Source organism: Pteropus vampyrus, unplaced genomic scaffold, assembly GCF_000151845.1.
Source record: "Pteropus vampyrus isolate Shadow unplaced genomic scaffold, Pvam_2.0 Scaffold4, whole genome shotgun sequence".
Classification (NCBI taxonomy): Eukaryota; Metazoa; Chordata; class Mammalia; order Chiroptera; family Pteropodidae; genus Pteropus; species Pteropus vampyrus.
The window spans coordinates 1,642,048-1,654,556 of NW_011888785.1; the positions used below are offsets into that span (position 1 = coordinate 1,642,048).

General features: G+C 31.9%; 1 pseudogene; it reads right to left on the minus strand.

Annotated features, from left to right (window-relative positions):
- Positions 1–5,362: 5,362 nt before the first annotated feature.
- On the minus strand, positions 5,363–5,748 carry LOC105295005 (annotated as a pseudogene).
- Positions 5,749–12,509: the final 6,761 nt, after the last annotated feature.

A 12,509-nucleotide genomic window follows, 5' to 3' on the forward strand; every position in this document is an offset into this window, starting at 1 on the left:
TCTGAACATACACCTGCAGTATCATGAAGGCACCACACTCATAACTTAGGAAGTGTAATTGATATGTGGCTCACCTCTCCAAGCTCAGTTAAAACATGTCAAATTACCAGTCCTTTGCACTCCCAATTGCCTCTTTCAGTCTGAGGAAGAGCAATGCACGCTGAAGTATTTAGAATGACTTTTACAAAGGACCCCAGTGACATTGTGGAGAGAGGAGGGAAGTGAACATTAAAGCAGCAAAACCAAAGCGGTGATTTGTTACCATTTCAAAATGCTGCTGGATTTGCCATCAGTGAGGCAGTGCAGCTTCATGTGCAACACACAAGCCTCTTTAAGGACAATCTTTGCATCTGAACAGAAAGTATTTTGTCTCTTCAGGAATGAAACTTAATGCTAGGCTGACCCAGAGATATATTTTCCATCCTGTGACCAGGACAATAAACATGGGGGCTTTGATCTGGGTGGCAAGAGTGGCAGAGCCAGAGTTCTAAAAGGAGAAAAATGGGAAACAAATCTGCCAGAGGTGAGTGGGTGCCCTGAGGGTACTTCTGCATGCCTAGAGTTCACCACACAAAGCCAGAGAGATTTCAAATAAACATGTCTAAAGGAGTCATAAAAATCCTAACCAGCGTGATAACTTAAATCCCAACGTCAAAACACAGAAATGCATGGCCTGTATCACATGAAACTTCTTTGGCCCCAGGTCTATAAATTAAACCTCTTTCAAACTCCTACTTTTACAAGCATAAATCTATAAAGGCCCCTCCTCCCTACCATCATCTTCATATTATTAATAACAGCAAAATTATTTCTCTGGTGCTGCAGGTGAAATAATTTTGTAACTAAAATGGGGGCAAAAGTATACTAAAAGGGAATCTTTCCTAATTTTCATTAGGACACGATTGTATGGTATTGTCATAATGTAGGTGTCCTTTTCACTTGCTGCTTTAAAACTTTATTCTGGAAGTCATTGCAATTCATTATTTTTCTTGCTACCTTCATTTACAAATCAAAATGCCAAAGAGAAGCTCAGTTTATTTCAGCACTGTTGAAACAGAGTGCTGTTATTAGGAAATGTGAGTGGGTTGAAGTGGACTCCCTATGGAGTTAACTTGGCAGAGTTCGAGTTCCTGGATCAACCTGATATTAACAGTGAGTCATTTGTTTACCCACACAGCAGGGTCTTCACTTTGTACTTCTCAATCTGAACAACTCAGCAGTGGGTCCAAAGATTCAAGGTTAGTATCTATAATCGATAATCAAGTGGAAGAAGAAATTCCTTTCATTTATTTTGAGAATTATTTTATTATTCATAAATTTCCTTAATGCTACTGACTGATAAGTAATAAGAACACAAATAAAATCTATCTCATAGAATGCATTCAGTGTGAATAATTTCCAGTACAGGCCAAAGGTATCTCGGTTCACATAAAAGTGATTTTTTCCACCTTTATATCTATTAAGAGACATTAGAACAGTAATGTTTTAGGCACCTCTGCTCTTGTTAGCTGGTATTTTTAGAAGAAAAATCCAGTAATTATTCATTCATGTAAAAATACATATTAGAACTATTATAATTTCTAAAATACTTCTAGCTTTAATAAAGGACAAAGACAAAATGATTTAAGATTAATTCTTCACTGTAAGAATTAATAGATAAATGCAATTTACTTTTGCTCTCATTTCAGGTACTAAATCTAAGAAATATAAGCGTCATTTTTAATCCAAACTCAGTAAACATCTAGTATATTTTTTAATGCAGCCTCCAAGTCTCTGGGTGAAATGACATCAGTATATTCTGCTCCTTACTAGAGTTTCTGTTCAAGATGAAATGAAGTCTATTATTTAAAAGAGTAATAACAGTGACAATTTGTTAAAGATTGGTACAAGAAAGTTGCTAGCAGCATAAACAACACTGTACACCTTAAGTCTTCGTTCAGACATTGTGTATATACAAAAACTCACACACACACACACACACACACACACACACACACACACACACATTTGATATACTTTCTTAGACTAGCAGAGAAAGTCCTTCATAAAAGAGACCTCACCTGCATGTCTAGCCTTGGCTCTCTCACTATTTGCATCATGAACTCCAACTACCGAAAGCTAATTCCAGGCAAGCTTTCTCAGGCTCTGCTTTTTTACACCCCGGATTATCTTTTCCCACTCTTCTGTGACATTGAAAGTCTCTACCAGGTCCTGTTCAAACGTTATTATGGTCCTTTCTGTGCCCACAAACACACGCTTATCATAACAGTCATTACAAGGTATTTCGATTGGTTATTAAACATCTGTTGCCAGCACAATACAGAGCTCTTAGAGGGAGAAGAGGCTTCACATTTATCGTTGCCTCCATTCTATTTCCTGCCCTTCCCCATTAAGAAGTACTGCTCTCTTGTAAGAGATGTTCTATTTATGTCAAGAACCTACTAGTATATGGAGAGAGTAACCTTGCATGTCATTTATTCAGTTTCCTTTGCAATACCTCACAAGCAGATTTGCACTTAAATGGAACACTTAGTACTTTTTATATTTAATGTAATTATTACTGTAATTACATTAAGTAATTATAGCAATTACTCATCTCATCTATCTAATTTAACCTCTTATGTGATTCTCTACCAGCTTTTCAAAATTTCACCCTCAAAAAAAAAATTTCCTACTGGTACTTTTATTGGGATTGAATTAAACATGTAGGTTAGTTTTAAGAGGAGATCGATATCTTTACTTAGTAAAATTTGTCAATCAGTAAATCTTGTTTACATTCATTCTAGTCTTTCTAGAATTTTCTCATATAGATTCTACACATTTCTTGTTAATATTATTCCTGATTATTTTGTATTTTTATTGTTATTTTGAATGGTGTCTTGTTAGCTTTGTATTTTTAATCAGGTTTTGGCTGTTGATGTCTGAATATTTAGTATATACATTTTTTTAAGTGAGTGTTCTGATTTTATTACTTTTACTAAGCCACTTTATCATCCTCACAGTCAATGGAAAGAAATAAAACAATACAAAGAAAAGTGTGGCCCATTATTATTTACAATAAAAAGGGTCTGCTTCATTCTGCAAGCCTGGGTATATTGTGCAACAGAGAACACTTAATAGCTGAAGTGGATCAAGGTACCATCTGATTCGGATCCACTGAATAGAATCTCACCCATACTTGATGACTGGACTAACTCCATGGGAGCTGTGATAGATATAAGTCATTTGTGGAAGTCCACACTACCCCTCCCAGGCCCACCTGAATATTTAATGTTTTCACTAGACTTCTACATAACTCTTACTGGTTCTGACATATTTTCAGCTTATTTACTTAAATTATCCAGGTAGACAATCATATATATATGATTTTGAGCACTTTTTTTCAATATTTATGCCTCTTTTTTACATGTTATGGTACTACATATACATTTGAGAATAATATTAAAATTTGGGGTGATATTAAATGACCTAAAATTTTAATACCTTAAAAAATGATATTCATAATTTATATTTTTCTAGAAATTATCATTTCATTGTAATTACCAAATTTGTTATTTAGTTCACATTACTTGTCATTTTTAGATATTTTTAAAAATCTCTTTGAATCTAGATTCTGTCTTAGTTTTGTTTTCTATTTTTTACCTCATTATCCTAGTTTTCCTAAATAATTAGCCATTCCAATGTTTTTCAAACTACAGTTAATTAATCTTCTTCTTTATCTTTATTAGCCCTTCTCACTTGCTGTTCCTGTTCTATCATCTTGAGTTAAATGTTCAACTTTTTTCTTTTATTTAATTTAGAAAGAAAAGGATTTATAGTTAAGATTTTAATTCTTATGTGAACTCTTTCAATAGTTTTTATGCCTTTGATGTGGTGTGGTCTAAATACTGTGATTTCCTAAATATCACTCAACTGATTTATAATTTGTCCTAAAAGTTATAGAGGAGAGGTTTTTTTTTTACATTTTCAAGTGACTAAGAGGAGCTTACTTGTTGTTATAGTTTCATTTTTATTTCATTTAATGTTCTTGATCAGATAAAGAGGTCTGTAAAATCTCTGTATATTTTGATGTATTGTCGATGGCCCAAAATATAATCAGACTTTAAAAAATTTTTTTAATACTGAAAACAAGGTAAATAAGATTTATGATCTATAACACATATACATATTTATAATGTAAAATATATAGATATGTAAATGTACACATATAATATTTTTAATTAATTATATTTTATAACAGTATATGTATGTATAATTTATTAGTAGCAATACCCACATGGTTTACTGTTAAAAACAAGAGCTCTTGATTTAAACTACTTAACTTTTGATCTCCATCCTAATTTTTACTAATGACATTAACTTGAACAAACTACATCTTATTAAGCCTCAGTTATCACTAGAGTTATTTGAGTAATGAGTCGATTAAACTCTATAAAGGATTTAACCTAGTGCCTGACACGTAAGAGGTCAATAAATATTAGCTGCAGTTATTACTATTACTTTTATCTGCACAATTGACTTGTCCAAATTGAAGAGACCTGAGTTTAAATTCACCTGAGTTGATATGTTATGCATTTAAAAATACATTAAACTTAAAAGACTAAAGGATTTAAAATTATATTACTCAGTTCTTAGAATATTCTCAAACAATTTAATCTACTAATACTAAAAAATACATTAGGTGTAAAAAAAATGCCTAGAAATAACTAAATGTTAATAGATAGCTTGGTATGTTGAGATTTTACATCAATTACAAATGGAAGGTTAAATGGACAACTAACATCTAGAATTTCGTATAACTTAAGCTCTTTCTGCTGGAAAAAAGGAATTAGAATATAAACGTCTGAATATTTTGATTTTTAGTTTTTACATAGATAGTTTAATTATGTCACACCAGAAACTATGGGTAAAAGTCAAATTTCTGATTGAATTTCTAATCCCATGTGACAGTTTCTTTCAGGAAACAACATGGTGTTCTTGGCACGCGTTCAGTAAAGGTCATAAAAGTTAAGCGTTCCAGCAGCGAGTCCAACTTTTAGTAGCCTTCAAAGGACTTCAATAGAGTTTATTCTGTACATCACAACGGAGAATATCAAAGGCATCCCTTGAAGACATTTGTGCTGTGATTCTGACCACCTTTCCATATCAACATAGGCATTGGAATACTAAACTTTTGGCTACTTTGCCCAGTATGGGGTAAATAAAGATAAATGCACAAATGATAACAAATTGTAGCTCTTTCTTTCTCTTCCCTCTACCAAATACTCATTCTCTCCCAACCTCACTTCCAAGGAAGAAAAGAACCTTATTTAATTCACTCCAATTTTCTCTTTTTTATTATTATTTTTCTAACAACCGATAGTCAGTTTATAAAAAGGTTGATTTGAGCATCTGCAATAATGACTTCAACCTCCACTCCTGACTCGATAGCAACGGAAGTAATCTGCTTGACGATCTCAGAAGGACTGTGCGAGTCAGTGAGTTCCTTGTGCTTCATGATCTGAAAACGAGCCCAAGACTTAGAACCTCTCGCATGGGAATTTTTTTCTTGAAGTGACTCTCAGAGTCTTAGTAGGCATCCGAACCGGTCCTTTCACTTCGAGATTTTTTTCCTTTGCACCTCTGATCAAATTAGCACACACCTTCTCCAAAGATTTCACGTTGCAGCTGGTTAGAGTAATTCTAACTCGGTGAATCGCCACAGCTGGTTCTACGGATGTCTGTCTTTCTAGTATCTTTAAAAGACATGGCTGTGGCACAGCTGCCAGATCGACTCGTTTCTCCGTGAGTCAGAAGCAGGAGCTGGCGGAACCAAGCTCTGCTGTAGCTGCAACTGCGTCTTGCTCAAAGAGAAGTCTCATATTTTCCCAAAGTTTATTTATTTATTTATTTTTACTGAACTACAGCAGACACACAGATAAGTGCACTTATCGCAAGTGTATGGCTTGATACATTTTTATAAATTGCACACACCCATATAACCAGCATTTTGGTCAATGAACATTTTCAGGACCCCAAAGCCCTTTTATATCCCCATCCAGTCATGACCCGCTCCCCTGGCCCAAGTTTATCCACCTTCAACAGTTCTATCAGGACAGAACAGTTCTGCTTTATGAAGTTTTTTTTTATTTAATGTCATTGGAATCATATGGTATGTGTAGTCTTTTGCACCTCACATTTGCTCTTTTTGTTTCTGAGATTCGATATATTTCCCATATACTTGTAAATTATTCATTCTTATTGCTGGAATACGGTATAGCATTCCACAGTGTGACTAAAATTATTTATCTACTTTCCAAAAGCAAGTATTCATGTGCAGTAGTCTCCCCCATCTGTGGTTTTACTTTCCTTAGTTTCAGTTATCCATGGCCAACCACGGTCCAAAAATGTTAAATGGAAAATTCTAGAAATAAACAATTCATAAGTTTAAAATTGCTCGTCATTCTGAGTAGTGTGATGAAATCTTGTGCCATCCTGCTCCATCCCACCTGGGACATGAATAACCCCTCTATCCAGTGTATCCACACTGTAGACTCTACCCACCCATTAGTCACCTAGTAGCCATCTCAGTTGTCAGATCAGCTATCAGAGAGAGAGACCTCATTCACATAACTTGTATTATAGTACATTGTTATAATCGTTCTATTTTATTATTAATTACTGTTGTTAATCTCTCAACGTGCCTAATTTATAAATTAAACTTTATCGTAGGTATGCATGTGTAGGAAAAAAGTCATAGCATATATTGGGTTTGGCACTATATACAGTTTCAGGTATCCACTGGGGGTCCAGGAAGTTACCCCGTGTGGATAAGGGGAGACTACTGTGTATGTAAGTCTACATGTAGACTCTGTATTCTGGTCCAATCATTTATTTGTGTATCCTTTTTCAATTCTATATTATCATGATTAATGTAGATATAATAATCTTGCTATAAATTTTTTAAATTAAATTTATTGGGGTGACATTGGTTAATAAAATTATAGTTTTCAAGTCTATAATTTAATAATATATCATCTATAAATATTAATGTAAGTTTTCTACTTTTTTTGTGTATGACTGTCAAAGACATCTCAGTTTTTGAATTTTTATATGCATTTCAGAATATAAGCCTTTTCTCCCAATCAAAAAACAAACCTTACTAAAAATTGTGATACCTCTGAATTTATGAAATTTATGGATGGATTTGGGGGCAAAATGGTGAAAATCTTTAAAATGCCAAGTCTTCTAATCCATGATTATGTTTTATCTTTCAATTATTTTTGTATTCTTTATCTCAATATTATTTTGTAGTTTACAATGTAGAGAATTCGCACGTATTTCTTTAGATGTATACCTAGGTATTTGATGTTTCTTAAATGCATTTTTATGTTGCATCATTTTAAAATTTAGAATTTTTTAATATGGATATAACTTTGACTGTAGTATTATAATTACATACTTTAAATTTGATGAGTTAATTTAATCCTTACATATCTTTTCTATGAATTCGTTTGGACTTTGATATTAAAAAATTAAGTGGTCTATGAATAGTCAGTTTTATTTATTTTTCTCAAATATTTGCATTTAATTTCTTTTTAAAAATCATCTTTGCTTTTTTGAAATATACCTGAAAATGTCTAGAGTATAAGAAGGTCCAGTATGCTCTTTACTCAATTCACTGAGTGCTTACAATTTATTCCAATTGCTTTATTATTATTCTCCTCTTCTCTTCTTCCTTTTCCTTTTCTCTATTCTTTCTCTCTTAGGTGTGTATCTGTGTGTGGGTGTATGCATATGTGCATGTATACATGTATAGAGATATACGTTTATGGATATATACACATATATCATGTATACATACATGCCAACACATATGTATACTTATGGTTGGTGACACCATGTCCCTTTAACAACAAACATTTTAGTACACGTTTCCTGAAGACAAGGGCATTTTATTATATGACCATAGTAAAATAATCAACATCAGGAGCTTTAATATAATTATAAGAATATCTAACCAGTAGGACACATTTAAATTTTATCAACTGTTCTGATAATATCTTTCATACCTCATTTTTCCTTGTCCAGAGTCCAATAACCATTTATCATTTGTTGCCTTGAGTTGTCATATCTTTTATTTTAAAGTTGTTTATTGAGGTATAATTTACATACAGTAAAATTCACCCATTTCAGATGTCCAGCTTTCTGAGTTTTGACAAATGTATATAGTTTAACAACCACCAAAATCAACATATATATTTCCAGAATGTCAATATGTTTCTTCATGCCATTTTGCATGCAATTTCTTCCCCAACTTCAGCCCCTCATGACTATTGATTTGATTCCTGTCCCTATGGTTTTGTCATTTCTAGAATTTCATATGAATTAAAGCATGAGTTACATAATTTTTTTGTGTCTGCTTTCTTTAATTTTGTTCAAGGCTTTTGAGATTCCTCCATACTGATGTAAGCATCAGCATTTCATTCTTTTTTTTTTTTTTTCCCTCTGAGTAGTATTCCATTGTGTGGTTATGCTACAATTGGTTTTTCCATTCACCAAATTAAGGACATTTGGGTTGTTTCTAATTTGTGGCTATTATGAAGAAAGCTGTGAGAAACATAGAAGACTTCAGGTGGACATGTGTTTTCATTTCTCTTTGGTAAATATTTAGGGATGAAATTTCTGGATCATGTAGTCAGTATGTATTTATCTTCATATAAAACTTGTGCCTTTTGCAGTCACATAAGCATGAGCATTGCAGTTGCTCTACATCCTTGCCAGCATTTTGTAATGTCACTTTTAAAATTATTGTTATAGGCTTTTTAGTTGATTTGCAGTGATAACTCATCATGGCTTTAATTTTCCTTCCTTGTTGACTAAAGATTTGGGGCATTTTTCATATGCTTATTTGCTAACTTATGATTCTCTCTCTTTATTTAGATGTTCTTTGTAGTTTTCAGTATATAAAAATTGAACATATATTGGTATATGTATCCACAGCATTTCATGTTTTATGGTATTATAATGGTATTGTTTTCTTTTTATAAAAAGTTCCAAATTTTTATCTTTAGTGTATAGAAATGCAATTGATTTTAGTATACTGATTGTATCTTTTGACCTTAAAAAATTCACTGATTAGTTCTAGTACCTTTTCTGTAGATGATTTGGAATGTCATCTGTGAATAAAGACATTTTATTTTTTCTTTTCCAATTTGTATGTTTTTTATTTATTTTTCTTTTCTTAGTGCTCTAGCTAACATCCCCAGCATAATGATAATTAGAAATGAAAATATCAAACACCTTTCCTTATTCTTAATCTTAGAGGAAAAACATCATCTTTTATCATTAAGTAGATATTAGCTATGAGTTTTTTGTAAATGTTCTTTATAAAGTTGAGTAAGATCTCTTTGGTTAATTGAGAGTTTTTTATGTGAATAAATATTAATTTTTTTAAAAGTAATTTTCTGCATCATTGAAATAATCATATGGGTTTTCTTCTTTAGTTTATTGATATGGCAAATTACATCAGTTGACTTTTGAATGTTGAACATCCTTGCATTCCTAGGGATAAATTCCACTTACTCGTGTCATGTCTTTTTAACCTCCTTCAACCTGGAAGAAGTATTCTGAAATTCTTTGTTTTTCTTGACCTTGACAGTTTTAACAAAGGCAGGCAAATTATTTTGTAGAAATTCCAACTATTGGGGTGTTTCTGATATTTCCTGATGATTATATTCAGGCTATGTTTTCTTTTTGGCAGGGATACATACCATTGATAAAATGCTGTTGCTTCTCAGTATATCAAATTAGAATGTACGTGATATTATTTTTTTCTGCTTTGGTGATATTAACATTGATCACTTGGTTAAGGTAACATTTACCATGCCTCTCCATTATAAAGTTACTACTTTTTATTTAATAAGTAATCTGAGTGATAAATATTAAGAATATATAAATATTTTATTTGCTATCAAATTTTAATTGAATATTTTTATTATCCATTTTTGTAACTCCTTTATACTTTCTATATAAATTAGGTAGGCTTCTACAGATTAAATAAACTTTCTTTTCTCCTTGATTCATTTTTTTCTTATCAGAAGGCATTTGTGGATTCAAATTTTATCCAGTAGGTGACAATCCATTACACTTACTTGGCTCCAGTTTTTTCTTAACCTGTGCTCTTAATTCTTTGAATATTTCCTTAATTTATGGTACACAAGTATTCTCAGGTTCATTCTGTACTTTTTCTTCCCCAGTTCTATCGGACATTTCTCCAAGAAGCCCTGGTTCCTTTTAATGATGAATGGTATTTAAAAACAAGCACTAGATAATAGAGGGACTCAGATTGACTGGTGTATCATTTGTTCGCAGCTGTCTCAACAGAAATATTATGTATATTTAGTCACATATATGTATACATATACATGTATGTTACATATAGACATACATACATTTATTTACATCTTATTACATATAAATATGTACTTGCACATGAACTTATTTATGTATATATCTAACTAGTTAATATCTCCTATTCCAATATGACAGCTCAAGATATAGTCTAGTTTCTCTCATTTTGATGTTTTTAGCTTTTTTCTTCAAGAGTAAGAAAACTGCTTCCCAATGTCGATATATTTACTCAAGCCTAGAACACACAATAATTAATTTCAAAATTGCTAACCCACACCACTCTTAAAAGCAAATCAACTAAGTAGTAAGTTTAATTTTTGTTAACATATTTTTGGTTTAATTTATAGTGAAGTGCACAAATGCTATGTAAAATGTAATGATTTTTTTTTGAGAAAAGTCTAGACCCAGTAATATGCTGACTCTCATATTGGCTTACAAAAACTGATTATTAATTTTCAAGAATTTTATAAGCCAGTTGTTAAATACACTATTCTTAAAATTAAATTATCTAAACTTATAGCTATATTTAATACTAACCATAAAATAATAAATATTCTAATCTCTTTACTTCCTAATTATTTTATTACATACTACTATTATCTGTGCTTTTGAGGTGATTTATGTCTACTATATTTGTATGGTGGAAATACTAATAATGATGTGTTATTGAGTATCTTTTCCCAACTTTGTGTTCAGTGATGGCATGTTGGTAGCTTGAAACTGGCCATTGTAGAAGAATTTATACCACAGAAATGGGCAAATGCTAAAAATCAGCACTTTATTGTTTTGCTGATGGTCTATACTTAGAGAGTGATAATAGACTTAAAGAGTGATAGAAAAAAATGTCAATAACACAAACTAAATTTAAATTGTGCTATGTCTGTAGCTTTTACATTGTAAATAGTACAACAAATGAGTAAATGATATTCTAGTATTCAAAAATTATCTTATTCAGCAAAGATGTCATGTTATTAATGAAAAAATCAAATATCAAGGATGAACAATTCAAGACAGATGCACATTGCAGATAGTCACCTACGCTCTTTGTCTACGCCCAACACATGTAGATTTCTCATGTGTATTCAGACACCTCAGCTGATTGCTGCCTGCTCTAATGCAGCTTTATTTACTGTACCCTAGCACCTCCATCTCTCTACACATTACCAACACACATTTATCAAATTATATTGCCCCTGCATTAACCTCCTCCATGCATCAAAGGATAATTCTCATTATTTTTCCAATTTAGGCAAAATGGTATGGCTTCTGTATTAGAGGTGGGAAATTTTACACCTGGCCCAGTTTTCCATATTGAAAAATCCTGCTGCTAACTAACAATGCTAATGAGAATACTACTACTACTACTAAGTTAGTTTTGAATTGAGTTTGCAAACTAACCTGAAAATGCCAAGGAAGTATGCAATTTACTCAATTTAATGTAGCTTTCTAGTTATGCTGTGGTAGAATTTGATTGTTTATTTTTATTTTTTGGAATTAACTAGATACATAAGTAGAAAATAACCTTTAAATCACATGAATTAAAAATTATTGTGTGGTCACAAATATTAATTAATAAAGTCAAAAATAAATTCAGTTTTAAAGAGGGATAAAGTAATTTTCTAAATTCTAAGTCTAGTTTTCCTTGTTCCAGGCCACCATTTTAATATCTATTTCATTATTTTCAAGTCCCAGAGGTACACCTGATATTCAGCTTACTTTGGTATGTATGTTCAAAGTACATTTGCTGATTAACAATAAATTGAAAGTCAAAATTCCAATCCATTAGAATTTTTCTCTATCATGTTCGAAGAGTTATTATGTTAGATATTAAAGGATGAAAAGGCAGTTAGAATTCAAAATTGAGTGTCTTCTGTGTCAAATATACTATTGTTATTTAAAGAGATTTAAATTTCAAACAACAAATTAGAACAAATGGCATTTTTTTTTAAGAGGCTAACTATTCAAAATTAGCTAAATGAAAAAGAGAAATGTTCTCACCAATTTGAGAATAACTAAAAGATCCTGGCGAATTCTGACATTTCCTGATCTAAACATACCCTAACCCCCAAAGAAAACCGGGGGAACCTGGAAGGGGTTTGCCAACGGTCCGAAGCAAG